The 20784-nt window shown below is 46.0% G+C and overlaps 1 pseudogene; it reads left to right on the top strand.

Moving 5' to 3' along the window:
* The first annotated feature begins 538 nt into the window (after positions 1-538).
* Positions 539-3620, top strand: LOC137141823 (olfactory receptor 10A4-like; annotated as a pseudogene).
* Positions 3621-20784: the final 17164 nt, after the last annotated feature.

Genomic DNA, 20784 nt, shown 5'->3' with positions numbered 1-20784 from the left:
TTACAATTATCCCAGGCAGTTGCTGACCACGCACCAGCAGGTGGGGTCACTTCATTTCCTTATAAGAAGACAGGCTCGTGCTGCTGGGTCAACCCTCCCTAGGATGCCTCTTTAGCCACGGGGGGGCAGTGCACATGCCGCTGCAGACGCCACTATGCGATTTTGTCTCCACACTATATTCTTATTATTCAAGCATGGAATCTTGCATGAACTCCATCTCCACAGAGAGTCTGTGGTACAGTTTGATTCATTGAAGATTTGTATCCATTTGACTCTTTCACATACAGTGCTACGTCCCCATCCATGCCACCTGCTTGGTCATTCCTATATATTTTGTGCCCTCTTATTACTGTGTGTCATTGATTATCATTGCCCCACCAAATTTCTGTGACACCTATTATATAGCCTCCAAAACCAGAACTAAACAACAAAAATAAGGTGAGATCAGATGAAACAAAATTAATCTGTTTTATATCATATTTCACAGGTTGTTATTGTTATTGTTTTTCAAAAATAAATATTTTTCTCAATAGAACCCATGGCAGACCCAGAATGGGGAAATCAAACGTCCATCATGGGATTCATCCTCCTGGGCTTTGGGAATTTCCACAAACTGCAAATACTTCTCTTCCTGCTGTTTCTAGTGATATACGTTGTGACCATGGCTGGGAACACGGCCATCGTGGTGCTAGTTGTGGCTGATCAGCATCTTCACACTCCCATGTACTTCTTCCTGGGGAACCTGTCCTGCTTGGAGGCCTGCTACACCTCCCGCATCCTGCCCCGGATGCTGGCCAGTCTCCTGAGTGGGGACAAGACCATTTCATTCGCTGGTTGCCTCATACAATTTTATATCTTTGCTTCCCTGTTATCTACAGAGTGATGTCTCTTATCAGCGATGTCTTATGATCGGTATTTAGCCATATGCAAACCACTGCATTATGCAGCCTGTATGAACAGTGGCTTTCCCCTCCAGCTAGCCGCAGGATCTTGGCTAAGTGGCTTTGCAGTCGGCACCATCATAACATGTTGGCTGTCACAGCAGATTTTCTGTGGGCCCAATGAAATTGACCATTTCTTTTGTGATTACACCCCGTTGATAAAATTGTCCTGCAATGATACCAGCCGGATGGTTCTTGTGGGCTTATTCATCTCCTGCATGTTAACTCTTCCCCCTTTTCTCTTAACCCTCACATCTTACATGTGTATCATCAGCGCCATCCTGAGAATCCCTTCCAGCACCAGGAGGCAAAAGGCCTTTTCTACCTGCTCCTCTCACCTCATCGTGGTGACAATTTTCTACAGGACCCTGGTCATTGTCTACATGCTCCCGGACACGGCTGCGCTGCGTGACCTGAACAAAGCGTTCTCCGTCTTCTACACTGTGCTGACGCCCATGGTCAATCCCCTCATCTACAACCTGAGAAACCAGGAGGTGAAGGAGGCCCTGAGAAAAGCTCTGAGTAAGACTGTGACTTCCATGAGCATTTGCAAACGATTTTGTGGGCATTTACTGTAAGTTGCAATAAAATGTGTAGAATGGGAGCTCATCATGTGGTGCAATGAGGTAAACCACAGCACGTGTGGGCAGTCCTGAAATAGTACAGCTGTTCTAGTAACCACAGTGAGACTGGTGCTTGTACTGTGGCCCTTACCCCTGCTCTACCCCTCCCCTAGAGGCCCGGCACAAACTCCAGCTTGGCTGCATTCCTCGAGACACCCCCACCCACCACTCCTGCCTCTGGGGGTGCCAGGGACTGTGGCCCTTCAAGTGGTGCCCAGGCAGGGGATCGGGGTGCTGGGGGCAGTGTTAGAGACAGCAGTGCTTGTGCCCACCCAGCTGGGCAGAGGCTGGGCTGGGGAGCTTCCGGTGTCTTTATTGAATCCAGGACTGCTGCTGTCTAACAGATTTGTGAATTGAAGTATCATTAAATAGTTACCAGCCGTACTCACTGGGACACAAGCTGATGGAGAGCTTTCCCAACCCTCTTTTTCTGTTCTTCAAACAACCACCCAACCTCACCAGGCTCATCATCAGACACAAGCTGGCCACAGACCAGCAGCCACCAGCACAAAGTGACACCAGCTCCTCCTCTAAGAACTGATGCAAAACCTGCAGACCCATCTCTGCTGCTATGATGGTCAGTAGCCCCACAACACACCTGTCAGGATCCATGAGTCCTACACGTGTCTGTCACAACATGTGCTGTACCTCATCTGGTAGCAAGTCTCAGAGCAAGTCTAACAGGTCATGAAATGGCCAGGAGAGAAGGAAGCGTCTCGTAAGCTGTAGTCTGCTGCTTAGGGCATTCGGACTGTGGGAGAGCTCAGTTTAATTTCCTCCTTTGCCTGAGAAGAAGGGATTTGAACATGGTTTTTCTACCTTTTAACCACATGGTCTAACCACGGGGCTGAAGGTAGGATTGAAGGATCATATTTTTATTGATAAAAGAAACAGTAAATTTCATTGTACACACTCAAAATGACAAATATATTTCAGTGTCTGAGAATTGAAATGTACACAGAGGCAAAGTAAGAAAAATGCTGCCTGAGAATTTATTAGTGTTTGATGTGAGGATATTTACCTTGTGTATTTGAACAATGTGATGTGTCAATTTGTGTTTTAAGGGTTATAAAGCTTTAACCTTTTTAAAACTAACAGCTGGTCTCATTAAACAATTATTGTCTGACCCACTGTGTTGTCTCACCCCCCATCATTTCCCACAACTGTGAACATTTAAATCGATAAAAATGAGAAAAAAACTAACACATACAACTAATAACTTTGCACAACTGTGAACATTGAAATGATAAAATCGAGGAAAAGGCTGACAAGTCAGGACTGATATTATGAGTCAAAATGTTTAAAAACTAAAAATGGAATTCTGCCAACTCTCACTGAAAGATCTCCTAGTACGGCACACTTCCATCTCGGCCATTGAAGCTGTTCCACTCTGTATGAACAGTGGTCAGGTCCGTCACTTCTGAGGTGGAAGAGACCTGTCCAAATCCATTCTCCTCATTTCAACCATAGGAGGGAATTTAACTGGGGATCCCACAGTCCAGCTGGGTGCCCAAACTGCTGGCCTAAATTTGATAAGGGAAGAAGCTGCCATCTCTTCCATTTCCCCACCATTCCCTCTGGCCATTTTGTGCAGAGTGATGTGTGTTCAGAGCCTGCCTGTGGATAAGGCTGTGCAGGAGAGATAGGCGGGGCAATGCTTATCTTCACAGGTTTATTGATTGCACTGAGGCTTAGCTGTCCAGAAGGTTTAGGCACCTAGGGAATATTTACAGTCAGATCTAAAGCCAGATATTTAAGGGCATGGATTTCAAGGGGAGTTAGACACTTTGCTTTTCAAAACCCCACAGCTCAGGGGCAGAACCAGGAGGAGAACCCAAGTCTCCTGACTGCCAGCTCTGTGCCTGATCCACTAGAACAGTGGTTCTCAACCGGTGGTACGCGGAAGAAGGCTGGGTGGTACGCGAGTTGTACAGCGCCGCCGCCGGAAGTGCCCTCCCACCCGCCCTCGCAAAACCCTGCCGCCAAGAAGCAGCAAACAGCGGAAGGGTTGCGGCGGAGGGTATTGTTCTCTGCATGGAACCTGCCGCCTCGGAACGTAAGCCCTCCCCTGCCACGGAATGTCCCCCCCGCCGCGAAACCCCGCCGCCGCGGAACGTCCCCCCGCCTTTTTTCCCGAGTGGTACTCGGGTCAGGTACAGTCGGGTCAAGTGGTACTTGACCTGACTGTACCTGACCCAAGTGGTACTCGGGAAAAAAAGGTTGAGAACCGCTGCACTAGAACATATTGCCGTCAGACGGATGCGGGGCATAGAGCTGCTAACGGGTAAGAAGGTGCCGTAGAACCTCAAAGAGACGAACACCTTGGGAATAGGGGTTGTTGGTAACTCTGAAAAGTTCCTAACTCTGAACAGAACATTTGGGCACAGCACCCTGCGGTCAGTGTCTTCCAGCTGGGGCTGGAGAGATCTCTGCAAAGGTGGCACCCAGCAGCTCTGCCTGGTTTGCGAGCAGCTCCCTGCACAATTCCTGTTTCTTGCCCTTGGGCTGAACTGGGGGGGCTCTGCCCCGCACCGATGGCACTACATGCCCCAGCCCTCAGCCGCCTCTCCCCAGGGCTCGCCCTGCTCTGTGCACTGCAGAGGCAGCACGAGGCAGGGGGTTGGTCCCAGCTGGCTGCCAGTGCCCCTCCCTCCCCTGCCCCTTGCACTCCCAGAGGTGCCGGAAGGAACTAGGCGTGCAGCCTTCGGGCAAAGCTTGGGCCTCATCGGTGCACAGGCTGTGACCCTTTAAAACTCCTCCAGAGCACAGCTGACTCCCACTGCAGCTCCAGGCCAGGCTTTGCTGCAACCTTCAGCTTGCAGCATGAGCTGGGTGGCAGCTTTCTTCCTGGGCTATGAGTGGGGGCTGGGGTGTGTGTGAAAACAGCTTCCCCCTCCAAGTGGGAGTGGGTGGGAGGGGATGAAACAGCACCCTTGGCTTAGAGGGACAGCGCAGACCCCAGACTGTTTCTGCTCTGCCCAGCATTTGCTTTTTTTCTTCCCCCTTCCCCTCCCTCGCACTGCTGCCTGCTTGCTGACAGTACTTCTGGTGTCACAAGGTTTTCGGTTGATGGATCAGTTGGTAACTCTGGTGTTCGTATCTTTGAGGTTCTGCTGTGGTCTCAACAGAACTCGCCTTCGAATTTCTAAAGAGTCTCCCAGTTAGAGGTGCATGTTCCATAAATCGGTCAACGCAGGCACGTGATAGAAAGAGAGAGACACACACACTGTGCTCTCTCTCATGGAAGGCTTTGTTTGTCCTTTGCTAGTTTTTTCTTTCCCCTTAATCCACTATAAAAGTCTGCTCAACTAAAAATGACACCTCTCTTTTGCCCTGGCTTTGGAGCAGTGTAACTGAATTGACTTTAACAGAGTTGTTCCTGATTTACACCAGGGTGAGGGAGAGAAGAATCAGCCCCTATGAACTGCAGCAGAATTATTCCTGATTGACACTGGGTGTGGGACAGGACAGTTTGATGTGTTGACCTCCAAGAGGATTAGATGGATGAGCTGGTGGATCAGGTAATGATCAGAGACCCAGAGGAGCCAGATTCTATTCCCAGTTCATTGTCACGTAACCTTGGGCTAGACACTTAATCTGCCCTGTGTAATCCCACTGTAGTAAGAAGTGAGAATTTGAGGCCTGCAAACTAGCAGAACAGGCTAAGACATGAGGTCTAAGTGGAAAAAGCCATGACCAGGAATCAGGCTGTAAACTTACGACCTCACTGAAACTATCATGGAGAAAAAGCTGATACTGCAAACACACATATTTCCCAAATATTACTAATTTCAAAATATTACTCAAATATATATAGCAGGTGCAGAAAGTACCAAGACAGCCTAACACCAAAGAGATAACACGGGCCATCTGACCCCCTGAAATTACACTTTGATGGATAGAAATGTCTGATAAATAGAGTTGTTTTGCCCGAACCATCCAGTACAAGGCGAGGGGTGGTATCAGACCACGTCAAGAGGGTGGCAACTACCTACGTCAAAGGGGGCAGAATGGAATTGTCTGTAGCAGTGTATGAAAGAGGGAGTCAGAGGGAACAATGTCGTCTGGCCTAGGGGATAACGGAAAGTCCTGCCGTTAAGTTGTGCCGAGTCCATTGTAACAGAGCACTCGTATTTGAAGTGTACTCGTAGCTACTCTATAGGTCGCTTCTCATTGTGCTTCAACTGGAATGAACCTGGCCCGGGTGCCTTCGTTGCTCAACGAATCCGTGGGCGTGTTGATTCATTCGATTGTGAGTGCCGTCTCGGTTACCTGCGCAGAGCTGGGACAGCACCTACAGGGGGACGCACGCACGCAGCCTACGCTGACAACTAACAACGCACAACACCCACCTCTCTAAAATGGGGGTAATAACACTCTGCTTTACACGGCTGGTGTGCAGATAACAATCCATTTAAGACTGCGAGGAATTCAGACCTTGGCTTCCCTAATTGGCATGTGGGCTAATGGAGCAGTCTATTTCCATGGTGCAACGGAGGGGTGGAGAAATGCCCGTTGCTCTGTGTGGTGCAGGTTACACAGCCATAGAAGGCGTAATTTAGCTCTTCTCTTACTGCATGAGAGGAGGTTCAGATCCAGTCACAGATCTGCAGCTGACGTAAATCAGCCTTGCTCCATTGACGTCAGCACTGGTATGTGGATTTACACCAGGTGAGGATATGGCCCATTGACTCAAAAGGAAGGAGACTGATGTAGACCAGCGGGGGATCTGGACTACTGAATTACATGGAGCTATACCCCTTTGCACCCACTGAGGCCTGGCTTCAATGGAGTTATGCTGATTTACATGCACTGATCACCTGGTCCTACCTATTACAGACTCTACCGGACTTGATTAGTGAATGGGACCAGTTCAGAGGCGTGATCAGGAAGCGTCTCTATTTTATCTCCTGGTCTCATCCCCGACAGCTGAATTGATGTGGTACGATGAAAACACCAGCACATGGCACGAATCTCTATCTGCTCTAGACAGCTATTGTTAGTGCACGAGCTCGAGCAAAGCTAGCATGAGTGTGTCTCCCTAGGCTGGGACACGTGCTTCCAGGGGCAGTGTAAACATGCACAGAAACCCATCTCCTATTATGGCCAACTGGATATCCCCACCTTACAAATTCAACGTCATACCTAGTCGTGGTAAACATGAATCCCACAGGGTGGGTCCTTAACCCTGTTCAGTGTCTGAGTCACAGAAGATTTGAGTTTCCGAGAACTACCAGCTAGTGGAGTTTCTTGTTTAGCTCAAGTAGTGGGGACTCACTCCTTTAAAATGGCGTTTTTAATTATGTTCAAGGCAGTTGGAATCGTAGAATGCTAGAAGATGAGGGTTGGAAGGGACCTCAGAGGGTCATCTAGTCCGACCCCCTGCTCAAAACAGGACCAACCCCAACTACATCATCCCAGCCAGGGCTTTGTCAAGCCGGGCCTTAAAAGCCTCTAACGACGGATATTCCACCACCTCCCTAGGTAACCCATTCCAGTGCTTCACCACCTTCCTAGAGAAAAAGTTTTTCCAAATATCCAACCTAGACCTCCCGCATAGCAGCTTGAGACCATTTCTCCTAATTCTGTCATCTACCACCACTGAGAACAGCCTAGCTCCATCCTCCCTGGAACCCCTTTGCAGGTAGTTGAAAGCTGCTGTCACTCCCTCACTCTTCTCTTCTGCAGACTAAACAAGCCTAGTTCCCTCAGCCTCTCCTCATAATTCATGTGCTCCAGCCCCCTAAGCCATCCGCTGGACTCTCCCCAATTTGTGCACATTGTTCTTGTAGTGGGGGGCCAAAACTGGACACAATACTCCAAATATGGCCACACCAGTGCTGAATAGAGGGAAATAATCACTTCCCTCTATCTGCTGGCAACGGTCCTACTAATGCAGCCCAATATGCTGTTAGCCTTCTTGGCAACAAGGGCACACTGTTGATTCATATCCACCTTCTTCTTCACTGTAACTCACAGGTCTTTTTATGCAGAACTGCTGCCTAGCCAGTCAGTTCCCAGGGTGTAGCAGTGCATTGGGTTCTTCCATCCTAAGTGTCATCTGCAATGCTCTCCATCCTCCAGACCATAAATCATTTCTGTCCTTGTCCACTACAAAGAGCCCAATATTAAATATCTCTTCTCCAGGTACGTCCTTATAGACTGTAATCAAGTCACCTCTTAACATTCTCTTTGTTAAAATCGATAGATTGAGCTCCTTGAGTCTATAACTGTAAGGCATGTTTTGTAATCCTTGAATGATTCTCATGTCTCTTCTCAGAACCCTCTGCAATTTAACAACGTCCTTCTTGAACTGTGGACATCAGAACTGGACACAGTATTCCAGCATCCTTCACACCAGTGCCAAATACAGAGGTAAATAACCTCCCTACTAGTACTTGAGATTCCTGTGTTTTTGCAGCCATTGACCAGCTGATTATCCACCACGGCAAGCAAAGCTGTTGAATTTAAAAGCTGGTTGAAACTTTTTTTCTTCACAAAAATCCCCCACAACACCTTTCGTTTTGATCTGACTGAAAATGTTTTCCAACTTTTCAATTTGCCAAGATTTTTTAAAAATGACATTTTCTGTTTGACCAGAAACTAAACTATTAATTTTTTTTTAATTCCCATTGAACCAAAAGTATCATTTTTTGCCTAGCTCAGTCATGATATTATACACTATGATGATGACTAGTGTTAGCATGATGAATTATTGTATACACAGAAATAATGAATGTCATTCTGTGGTGATATTAATAGAAGTGTCAGTTGTAAGACACCGGAGGTAATTGTCCTATCTGAGGTAATTGACCTGTCTGCTCAGCACTGGTGTGACCCCAGCTGAAGTCATGTGTCAGTTCTGGGTGCCATGTCTTAAGAAAGATGTGGGCAAATTCTAGAGTCCACAGGAAAACAACACAAATGATAAAAGGTTAGAAAACATGATCTCTGAGGAAATGTTAACAAATCTGGACAGGTTTAGTCTTGAGAAAAGACAACTGAAGGGGGACCTCATAATAGCCTTGAAACATGTTAAGGACTATTATAAAGAAGACACTGATCAATGGTTTTCAATGTGCACAGAAGGTAGGAGAAGCAGTGATTGCTTAACCTGCAGCAAGGGAGATTTAGGTTAGGCAACACTAGCTAACTATGACAATAGTGAAGCTCTGGAACAAGCTTCCAAGGGAAGCTCTGGAGGTTCTTAAGAACATTGTTGAAGGTTTTTGAGAACACGTTAGAGAAACACCTATCAGGGATGGTCTAGGTTTACTTGGTCCTACCTTGGCACAGGTGGCTAGACTTAATTACTTCTCAAAGTCCCTTCAAGCCTTACATTTCTAAGATTCTATGCTAATGAATCATAAATGTAATAATTAATACTTAAGTTATTATTAATAACAGTGTTATTCAATTGCAGCCAAATAGCACGGCAGGTTTGCATTCTAATCAGAATTGGTAGAAAAACAATCTTAGAAAATTTCAACTTCTGACTGTAAAATCAAAAGCTGATTTTTTTCTTTCATTTTTGGCAATCAGAAACCAATACATAAAACAATAAAAATTGTCCAAAAATTACAAGAGAGCCAATGTTTTCAGATTTCAGGTTTTCTGTTTTATGAAGAAAAATAAAAAATGTTCAAAGAAAGAATACAACTTCTTTAAAAATGTTCCTTTCCTCCCAAATCCAATTTTCCATTAAAAATATTTAGGTGTAAAAATGTCCTAATTGTCAGACTCCACCTTTCCAACTGGAGAATACATTTCTTCTTTCTGTAGATATTTTATTATTCCTATCATTATTTAGAGTGTAACCTCTTCAGGGGAAGGATTGTCTCTTATTCTCGATGGGTAATGCGGCTAGCAAGATATTGGTGTCATGTAATAATAATAATAATAATAGTAATAATAATAATGAATTAATTGATTTATTCAGGTGTGAATTGAATTGATGGAAAGGATCAACCAGTCCACCATGACGGAATTCATTCTCCAGGGTTTCCCTGACTCTTTCCAGCTGCGTTACCTGACCAAGTGGGGCCTGATATTAGTGCTCTAAGAGGAAGTTATTCTTCAACGTCCTTTCCATGTTTCATAAAATAGATTATTGTCTGTGACTCCAGCCTTGTTCCCAGTCCTGCTCCAGCCATTTTCATGTTCCAGCCCGACCCTTGTGTCATCAGGCTTGGTCTGGGTCACAGCTGGGAGGACTAATCTCAGGTCAGACTGTCCAAAAATTGGGCTGACATCCTCACTCTGGTGGTATATTCTATAATTAGATTTAAGCAAACCAGCAACAAATGTGTGTTCCTGTACCTCTATATTAGCTTCCCATGGAGCCACAGGCAGTCCGTTTAGGCACTCCATGCTGTATTATCAGTCAGACAAACTGGACTTCTGTGGTAAAAGGTTACTAAAACCATAATCCACCACACATTAGGTTCTTCCAGCCCCAGGGGGCCAGTCACTTATCCAGGTCAATGGATGCTCAGGACCTTACACCAAAGATAATGTTATAGCCAATCCTTATTTATTAACTCAGAAAAAGAAAGGCGAGTTACTAAAAGGTAAAAGCACAGAAAATGCATGACAGGTGAATCAATTGCCGCTTCACTGCATTCAAATTGATCAGCAAAAGTAAAGTTGAAAGAAAGAAAGAAAGAAAGAATGAATCTTAGTTTCTGTTTTGTGAAAGAGCAGTGAAGATAGGGATTCCAACTACTAAAATCAGACAGAATTCATACCTCCTCATACTTAGATTTTTTTTTCATATGGTACTTTCTGAATTTCATTACTTAGATTTGCTGGAAACAACCTGGGAGTTGCAGGGTAAATCCCTACAGTAATTTTGATTTGACAAGACATAATGCCCAGAAATTTGCCCCGAACTCAAGGTGACGTTAATCTCAAAAAATGCTGCAGGATTGGACTCCATTTGTGGTTTTCATCATTTCGTGACCAAATCAAAAGGGAAAATATTTTTAGTTGTTTATTCTACTAAGTTTATTGCATCTTAAAATGTAGAGAAAATGGGCAGAGTTCTCTATTTATTTACACAGGCTTTAGAACAGTGTAAATGCATTTATTTCAACAGAGTGACTCCCGATTTACATCAGGCTGCATGAAAGGGGTATTGGGCCCATTGACTCTAATAGAGTTACTCTTGATTTACATGGAGGTGAGTGAGAGAGGAAACGGGCCCATTGACTCTCATGGCAGTACTCCTGATTTACATCATGACGAGAGAGAGGAGAATCAGACCCATTGATCTGAATGCGGCTACTAGTGATTTACACCTGGGTGAATGAATGTGCCTTATTTACACAAATACGAGTGACATTTGAATCAAGACCACTTGCTTTATTGAGCTGTGTTACAAGACACAGCAGGGAGTATTGTACTTAGATGACTCAGTTGTCATACTTTGTTGTCTTAAATATGTTCTATGGCCAGTGTTCTGGAACGTTATAGGAACAAGGAAATTGCCACGAAGGAGCATCCTGTCTCCAGTGGTGGCCATTATCAGCTGTTTCAAAGACAGAAGCATTGTATGATAAATCATGGACAAGGTAGATTCCTCTCCAATATGCCTTTCCCAGCAATGGCAAATTAGCATTCAGCCAGGATCCCCGCAGGTTCCAAGGCATTGGTTTTCCTTGTCTCCTGTCTTTATTTTTCAGGAAATGCATTCTTTTGAAACATATCCCCCGATAGAGTCCCTTTTCCCTGCTGGCTGTCTGGGATAGCCTCTGTGCTGCCTTCTGCCCTGCTGGTGATTGGAACAATGCAAATTATTTCTTCCTGCAACCTTTGATATAAATGAATAGTTCATTGAATTTGGCCACACCTTTTTCCTTTATTTGGAGAAAACCTGTTTATCGACTCACGTGACATGTCGGTTTTAAACTTCTTTTAGGCAGACTTAAAAGCATAATATCAGTGAGTATCCATAATTCCACACGCAGCATTCTCACATGCATTTCTTAATGATATTATTGACTAGTGTGTTATCAATTTTCGTGTGATACCTCACAAGGCATATTTTGTACAAATATTATTGCAGTAGTGTGTGGGGTGTGAATACAGGGATGCCCAGATTCCCAGTGTGTGCATGATTGGTTGAAAGACCATATTTAAAGAGTAGTTTTCAAATTGGAAGGATATGTCTAGTGGGGTCCCACTGGGTCCCAGTGGAGAAGATAGGTGTTAATACATGAATTGAAAGGTGGGAAAGAAACTGGTTAAATGTGAGGTTACAACGGGTCATGATGAAAGGTGAATTGTCAGGCAGGAGGGAGGTTACTAGTGCAGTTCTTTAGGATTCAGTCTTGAGACCAATCATATTGACATCTGTCATTAAAGAGCTTGGCAGAAAAAGTGGGTGTGTGCTAACAACATTTGCAAAGGACACAAAATTGAGAAGTATGATCATAATGGAGGAGGCCCGGAATATCACACAAGTAGATTGGATTACCTTGAAAACTGGAGTAATAGAAATGGGGAAGAAAGAACAACAGGAATTTTTGCTATAAACTGTAGACCTACCGGTGGGAAGCAGCAGAATAGGAGAAAGACCTGGGCTTATTGGTCTATCACAGGATGACTATGACCCACCAATATGATGCATCCATGAAAAAGGCTAATGACATCCTGGGATGCATCAGGCAAGGAATTTCAAGAAGAGATCGGGAAATGTTAGTACCATTATAAAAGGCATCTGGTCGCCCATGTTTAAGAAAATTTAATTCAAACTGGAAGAGGTGCACAGAAGGACTACTAGGATGATTGGACAAAATGGAGAACCTACCTTATGAGAGGAGACTTAAGGATCTTGACTTGTTAAGCCTAAGCAAACGAAAGCTGAAGGGAGATAGGACTGCTTTGTATAAATAGATCAGAGGGATAAACATCAAGGAAGGAAAGGAGTTATTTAAGTTAAGTTAAGGACCCATGTTTCCACGTCCCCTTTCTGGAAGCACCCACCTCAGGTGTTTGGCCCCTTGCCCTGTCAGCCCCAGGGTGGCATCTCACAGCTCTTCCGTTCGTAGACCAGGACTTGGCTGCGCTGCCCCATCTATACCGCTGGCCTTTTCGACCCAAACAGCTAGTCAAAGCTTGGGGTCCTGTGGGCCAGCCAGCAACGGAGACATCGTCTGCCCATCCAGCTAGTGGAGGGGTTTGTAGAGACGGGGCAGATCCAGCACCTCAGATCCCAAAGCTCCTCCCTTGAACTATGAATTTGGGATCCCAGCGTGGATCATTGGGCTGGGATCCTATCAGCGTTCTGGCTTGGGCCTATTTCTGCTTTTCTGTCGTGTGGACACTTTCCTCCGAAGAGGAATATTTCAGCTCTCGGTCTGAGTATGCCTAGACACTACATCCCAGCAAAGTGCCCATCGTGTTCGCCTGGTGTCAGTGCACTAGCTCGCTGTGTCTGACATGAGTTCTGGGTGAAGGTGGTTGGGAATTTGCCATTGGAACGATTTGCCAGTGTAAAATGCCTGTTCACAAAATCAACATTTTCCAGGAGAAAACTGTGATTTTCAGTGTTTAAGGTGAGTGTCCCTGTGTCCAGTTCCAGCTGGCTGGGCATAGCCACAAGAGCTTCTCAGTGCTGCCCAGGATTTCTGTGTGGGAAGCTCAGCCCTTAAAGGCACAGTCCCCAGTAACACCCCCTCCACTTCCAAAATCAATTTTAAAAAAAAAATGGATTTTCCATCTGGAAATTTGCAGTGACGGCTCCCTGCTCTAAAAAATTGGCCAAATGATCAAATCTAAGAAAATGAAAACCAGCCAGGCTAACTCTTACAACCTGGCCTAGGACCTGACGGTACCATCACCGGTCTGTTGAGAGAGGACCCATCACTGGTTTCAAGTGCTTCGAAGACAGCTGGGTCTGGGTAGAGTCGAGCCCTTCTTGTTAGCTCCGGGATTCTAGGTCACACTCCCGAGCTGAGCCTTCTTGTCCGATGCCCTTCCTTTGGCAATAGGAGGCCGCCATCCATATGCTCTAGACCTCAAAACCCGGGTCTGGCTTCTAGTTTAACCCCTTTGGGCACAATGTGGCAGGAAAACAAGGAACACAGGCTGAGTAAAAGGGTTCTTAACCACAGTCACTTTATTCTTAACACCCACAAGACTTGGATACAATGTGCCCCTCCCTTGCCAATAATGCCATAGATATGACAGCACAGAGTTTAGGATTTCATGCCGTCATATCCCAGTTACACAACCAAACAGTAAACCAACCCCCATCATGACTCAAGCAGAGTTTTATATGCCGAAAAGGAGAAGACTCAGAGACCTCAGAAAGTCCACTACACTTTGATCTGGCTACTGATTTGATGTGGAAGAGGCTCAGATAGCCTGGGGATGGTTGGCAGGACAAAAACCTAAGTTAGAAGCATACATAGATAAATAGATTACGATCTAATTTCCACTAGTGTAAATCTACAGTAAGTCCATTGCCTTGAGTCCATTTGCATTTTTGCCAGTGTACATACCCCTTTGCATGTAAAGAGATTGCAAAGCATGTTCTCACAGAGACACTAATGTCACCTATTGATTACATTTCTAAACAAACACAGAATTAAATCACAGTCAGAGGAAAAAGATGGACCTTTAATTTTTAGTGGATAACCTCACCCTGTCAGTTTCCACAGGGAAGCTTTGATCTCCTTGTTTCTCATGCTATAGATGATGGGATTCATCACTTGAGGCAGCACAGAATAGAAAACAGCCACCACAGATCCAGCCGTGACGTTGTGCTGGAGAGGGGTTTCAGGTAGGCAAAGCTGCCAGTACATAATAACAAGGAGATCACAGTGAGGTGAGGCAGGCAGGTGGAGAAGGCTTTGTGCCGGCCCTGCTCAGAGGGGATTCTCAGCACTGCTCTGATGATCTGAACATACGACACAATTATAAAAACAAAGCAGCATAAGACTAAGCCCACACTAAAGAGAATGACCCCCGTTTCAGTGAGGTAGGAGTCAGAGCAGGAGAGCTTGAGTAGCTGGGGAATGTCACAGAAGAACTGATCCACCTTGTTGCCTCTGCAGAAGGATACTGTAAATGTGTTCCCGGTGTGCAGGGCAGCATAGAGAACACCGCTGGCCCAGGACCCGGCTGCCATTTGGACACAAGCTCCCCTATTCATCACTCTCTCGTAGTGCAGTGGCTGGCAGATGGCGACGTAGCGATCGTACGCCATGACAGTGAGAAGGAAAAAATCTGCTCCCAACAAGAAGAAGAGGAAAAAGACTTGGGCAATGCATCCAGCGTAAGAAATGGACCTGGTGTTCATGAGGGAATTGGCCATGGATTTGGGGACGGTGACAGAGATGGCGTCAATGTCTAGGATGGACAGATTGATCAGGAAGAAGTACATGGGGGTGTGAAGGTGGCGGTCGAGGGCTATGGCTGTGATGATAAGAAGGTTCCCCACCAGGGCTGCCAGGTAAATCACTAGAAATACCACAAAGTGCAAAATCTGCAGCTCTCGAACGTCAGAGAATCCCAGGAGAAGAAACTCGGTCACGGTGGTTCTGTTAGACATTTTCTTCCTCAGCACATTGTGTCCTGCCTGCGGAGGGAAGGAGAATAGCAATGGTGAGGATTAGAGTGACCGAGAGAATGACCCAGATTCCTCTCTCCATAATAACTGACGATGTGACTGTCCGAGCACAGCCCTGATCACATCCACTGAGCAGGGGCGGTGAGGGCTCCTCGCTGCAGGGCATGGGATAACCAGTCCGATGCGTTATCCCACTGATGTCAATCCGCACATGTCTTGGAAGCTGGGTCAATTCACACCTGTGAAGATCTGAGCCACGACCTGGCATCGCTCAGTTACTGCTGTGTTGTATCATTTCACTTTGTGACTTTATGTCTGTGCTGTGCGAGTCAGTGGCAATCAGGACACCTGGGTTCTATTCTTGGCTCTGCCATTGTCCTGCTGTATGACCTTCAGCCAGTCACTTCCTCTCCCTGGGACTCTCTTTCCCTCCCTCCCTTTCTCTGCCTGGTCTACTAGGACTGTGAGCTCTTTGGTGGACGGGCTGTGTATTATTATATGTATATTCTGTGCATATAATTTGGTTGGTTGCATATATTTGGTTCTGTGCATATATTGGTTGGTTGCCTTTTTGAATGGAAAATTTGGGTTTACAGCAAAAGAACGATTTTTTTTAACTTGTCTGTTTTCATTCAAAAATTCTGTTATGCTGGAAAACTGAATACTCAACAAGCAATCCTGCTTGGTTTTCATCGTAAATTTAAACTTTTCAGCTGAAAGTTTTCAGTTGCCTAAAGGAGAAAAAAAATGGGTTTGGGGTTTCTGATGAAAAGTTGACATTTTCGAAAGCAGGAATTTTTGTTTCTTCTGACTGTCTCTAGTTGTTTGAGTAACTTAATAGTGAAATCCTTAACGAGTGCTGACAGCAATTCTGATTCATGTTCTTTAAATTTCCCTTGTATGTTAACCCCCACACATATATTTAATAGAAATAGCACACTTACTGTACTGGCCTCTGTGGATTTTTCCCCAACAGGTGATGACTCCGGTCGTCCAGCTCCAGGATTCTTCTGTCATTATCCATCTATCTGTTTAGATGACAAAGACACAAGTGTGTAAGAGTCATCTCACCTCTCACTCTGCGCATGACCTGACAGAACTAGACTCAGACCGGTTGCTCTCTGCAGCAGAGCAGTGTGTAGCTGGCTTTGAGCGTCACTGGCATTAAAGGAGTGATGCTGCGGGAAGGTGATTTACCCATGTCTATTTCCTAAGGGATTGTGGGACTCACTCCTGAGAGACCTGAACAGCTCAGAAGCAGAGGCCCAGAAGCAAAACTTCATAGACTCATCCACTTTAAAGCCAAAAAGGGGCGTTCTGCTCCTCTAGTCTGACCCCCTGCCTAGCACAGGCCCTAGGATTTCCCCCAGTGTTTCCTGACTCCAGCCCAGTTTCTGTGCTTTCTGTGTGCTGGGATTACCAAGGGATTTGAGCACCTAAATGTGGGGACAGGTATATACTGGGATTTCCCAAAGCTCCTAAGTCTGCCAGGTAGCTAAATCCAATGGGATTTAGGCATTTAACTTGCTGAGGTGTTACTGAAAATCCCACAGGGCAACTCTCAGCTTCGTTAGATGCCTAAACCCCTTTGTAATTCTGGCCCAGGTCTCTCTTGGCATCTTCCAAGGCCTGGGTTTCTCTTGACTTTCAGAACTATGAAGGCTGGGATTTGCAAAGGAGCCTAAGGGCGAGTAAGGCATGCACGTCTTGGGGGCATAACTCCCTTCGACTGCCTTGACAATCCCAGCGTACAACGATAACAAGGGCAGCCAGGCAGCAGGGGTTATAGAGAGGAAATCAAGTCACCTGGAGCTCTTGTGATCTAAGCCCAGCTACGCAACTGAATTACCTCAGCTCTCTGTGCCTCAGTTGCCCCAACTGTAACCTGGGGGAGAAGACCTGGCACTGGAGGAATAATACACAATGGATGTTGTAAATAAGGGTTATGCAAAACTTAGTTTTATTTGAACTCTGCCTGGGGTCTCCTAGCCCCTGTACAACCAGAGCAAGAGCCTTGTGTCCGGCAAGTGTAAATGGGAGTGGTTCCCCCTGGGCTTTGTCTGTGGGTCTGGGAGCCCAGGAGGGGGCTGCCCCTCACTGCCAGGCTGGGGTGACCGCATGGCTGGAGTGAGACTGCTGTTAGCCCTGCCCTGGGGGCAGGGATTGGGGGGCACACAGAAGCTCTTGACATGTGATGGGGGAGCTCAAGTCCCGTTGACTCTCACCCCGCAGGTGTTGGTTCAATTTCAGACTTTACTTTTTAAAAGTTTTAAAGTGTATTTGATATGCTTTGAAACTTTTTACAAATATTTTATTTTAATTTAATTCATATTTCTTTTATATTCTGGACCAGCCCCTCCCACCAGGCTGGGCGTATGGCAGATGAGTGGGGGGATGGCATGCCCAGCTCCCCCAGTTCTTAGCCCGCTGAACTGTTCATGTCCCAGGGATCCCCACTTTGCCAGCTCCCAGAGATCCCTGTCTCGCCAGCTGTTGGTTGACTGACACCCTGCACTGTCCCAGCTCCATTCTGTCCAAATCTCCCACCTGCCTGGCTCCACAGTCTGGTCAACTTCCTAAGCTCTTCACTCCCCGAGTGCCCACCTGATGGGCAGCCAGGTTACCCATCGCCCTTTGATTCCAGGCTGCCTGGTCAGTTCTTGTCCTGCCAGGTTGCTTGCAATCCCCATTGGTACTTGTGGTGGTTAGATGGGTGAGTGGGCTCCCCAGCTGTGTGGCTTCTCAGACTCCAAGGAAGCCCAGCTCCTTGGCCACCTTCTCTCTCTGCTGCAAAGGAAATTGGGATCCCTGACCTGCCCACCTGGTACAAAGGTGGAGAGATGTGTTCTCAGGCTGCCTGACTCCCTGGGTTGCTGGGCTCCTTGGGATACCCAGGCAGGTAAGGTGCACTGACTGCAGCCCCAGCTGCCCGGGTGGCTTGCCAGCTTGTTCATCTCCCTGCATGAGATTTTTTTGGGAAAAAAATCATTTCCACCCCTAGTGAAGTGGAATTTTTTTAAATGTCCCTGCCGCAGAAAACGTTGCATTTCCAGCTTTTTGTTCTGCTTTCAAGTCGGGGCCGGGGAGCGGGAATTGGAAATGCAATATTTTTCACACAATGTAAGTGGCGGTTCCCACTGACCTCTCTCACTCACTCTGTCTCTGAAATAAAAGGCACAGTGTTTGTGGAAGAGCTGGACCAGTGACCGTGATGTGGCCAATCTGGGCTGGCGGCCAGCGCCGTGTTCAAGAACCAGAGGCCAATGGGTAGGTCTGAAGTCAGGTGTCAGAGCTGAAACAGGGTCAGCACAGAGTCAGAAACCAAAGAACCGTAGCCTGGGGTTGGAGCCAGGGCAATCAGCAACCAGGGCTGGGAACAGGGCAGGGCTGAACTCAGTGACTGGGAATTAAGCCGGGAGTCAGGTAGTGAACTCAGGGTCTCTAGCAGCAAAAAAACCCAGATCCATCTTATTGCACAAACAACTTCCTCTGCCTCTTTTTGACCTAAACAATGTCCCTGCCCTGGGATGGAAAACCGCCCACAGACACAAAGCCTCTGCCTCAACGGTAAACAGTGTCACAAATGTCAGCCTAAGTCCCCTAAGGCCAGTTGAGAAAGTTATGTAGACGCTAAACGGTGCAGGTAAGGACCTAGTGCAGTTTAAAAAAATGCCAAAACCATTTGGCCCGAATTTCCAATGGGTTTTAGGCACATAGGCACTTTTATTCTTTAGAATCTTTGTGATATTAACAAAGAGTACATCTAAATTCTAAGGTGCCTCTGTTCCCATGTGTATAATGCCTTAGCCTGTACTATGTACCTGTGGCCCAAGTTCAACCACATACGGGACGTGATGCTTTTTTATACTGTCATCACCCCCGTGTTAAACCCTGTGATCTACAGCTTGAGAAACAAGGCGGTGAAGGATGCTGTGAGGAGACTGAGGAGGAGGAGAAAGTTTTTATGAATGATTTAAACATTTGGGAGCTGTGCAGTTCAAAGGAGGACGTTTTATAAAAATAAAGTAAAATGACCAAACAATTTCTTCTGCCTGGGTTCACACTACATGTAAGGTAGAGTCATTTCCTGCTCCACACTGGACTCACTGTGTCAGGTATAGACCTAGAAGTTTTAAGGTCAGGAGGGGTCATTATCACCCTCCAATCCAGACAAATTCATGATTGTTTCCTGTGGCATCTTTTCTACCCACTGATTTCTACGATTCTGTCGTTGGAGCACCAGTTGGAAAGCTGAAGCCATGCAGGAAAGGCTATTTTAGGCAGGATGTGCTGTGAGTGAACTTCTGGAACAGCCTGCCAAGGGGAGCAGTGGAGGCAAAAAACCGAGCTGGCTTCAAAACTGAGCTTAATACATTTATGGAGGGGATGGTCTGATGGGAGAGCCTAGTTTGGCAACTGACCGATCTTTGGCTACTGGTGGTAGACATGCCAATGGCCTGTGAAGGGACATTAGGTAGGTAGGGTTCTGAGTTATTACAGAGAATTCTTTCTTGGGTGTCTGGCTGGTGAGTCTTGCCCACATGCTCAGGGTTTAACTGATCACCATATTTGGGGTTGGGAAGGAATTTTCCCCCAGAGCAGATTGGCAAAGGCTCTGGGGTTTTTTGTCTTCCTCTGTGGCATTGGGTACATCTCACTCGCTGGTGGATTCTCTCTACTTTAAAGTCTTTTAACCATGATCTGAGGACTTTAATAACTGAGTCATAGGTCAGAGGTCTATTACAGGAGTGGGTGGGTGAGGTTCTGTGGCCTGCGTTGTGCAGGAGGTCAGACTAGATGATCATATTGGTCCCTTCTGACCTTAGAGTCTATGAGTCATTCCAGTGAAGTTAGGATTCTTGGTTCCTAAAATCAGTTGTGTAATGAGATTAATGCAAAACTTCTTGGTCCTTTGCCTTATTTTTTGAATTTTTTTATTTTTTTCACCATTGATCTCACCATGTAACATGCAAGGGAGTTAGCCAGCGCTCTCCATCTATGGGGGATACGTTCGTCTACCATAGATTGCTAGGTCTGTGGCTCACTATATGAATCCAGTGTCCAGGGCTCCCTATCCAGAATTAGCATAACCTTAGCTGTACCTCACCTAACAAAGCGTGGGGAAAGGCATAGCAAGCTGAGGTGTCAGCTCTGACTCTGAGACTAAAAGATAGAAAACATTTGTAATAGAGAGAGAGAGAGAGAGAGACAGAGACAGATGGGGATGGAAAGAGAGAGACACAGGAGCAGCCTTTTTTTTCACCATCACTTGCATCATTTTTGTAAAGGAAACTGAAAGCAGTTCCATGTCAGCATCATACCAATCTATTAGAATTATTTGCGTGGGAGAACAAACACATGGACAAGGGTGATCCAGTTATTTAATATACCTGGACTTTCATAGAGCCTTTGACAAGGTCCTTCCCCAAAGGCTCTTAAGGAAACTGAGCAGTAATAGAATAAGAGGGAAGGTCCTTTCATAGATTGGTTAAAAAGCAAGAAACAAAGGTTAGGAATAAATGGCCATTTTTCAGACTATTAGGAACCATTAGGAAAGGGTTAGATAATAAGACAGTCAATATTATAATGCCACTACTTAAGTCTGTGGTACATCCACACCTTGAACACTGTGTGCAGTTCCGGT

Source organism: Emydura macquarii, unplaced genomic scaffold, assembly GCF_026122565.2.
Source record: "Emydura macquarii macquarii isolate MOO-44397 ecotype Brisbane River unplaced genomic scaffold, CSIRO-AGI_Emac_v2 contig_3116, whole genome shotgun sequence".
Taxonomy (NCBI): Eukaryota; Metazoa; Chordata; order Testudines; family Chelidae; genus Emydura; species Emydura macquarii.
The sequence above is the reverse complement of the archived record's forward strand: the minus strand, read 5'-3'. Positions and strand labels throughout refer to the sequence as shown.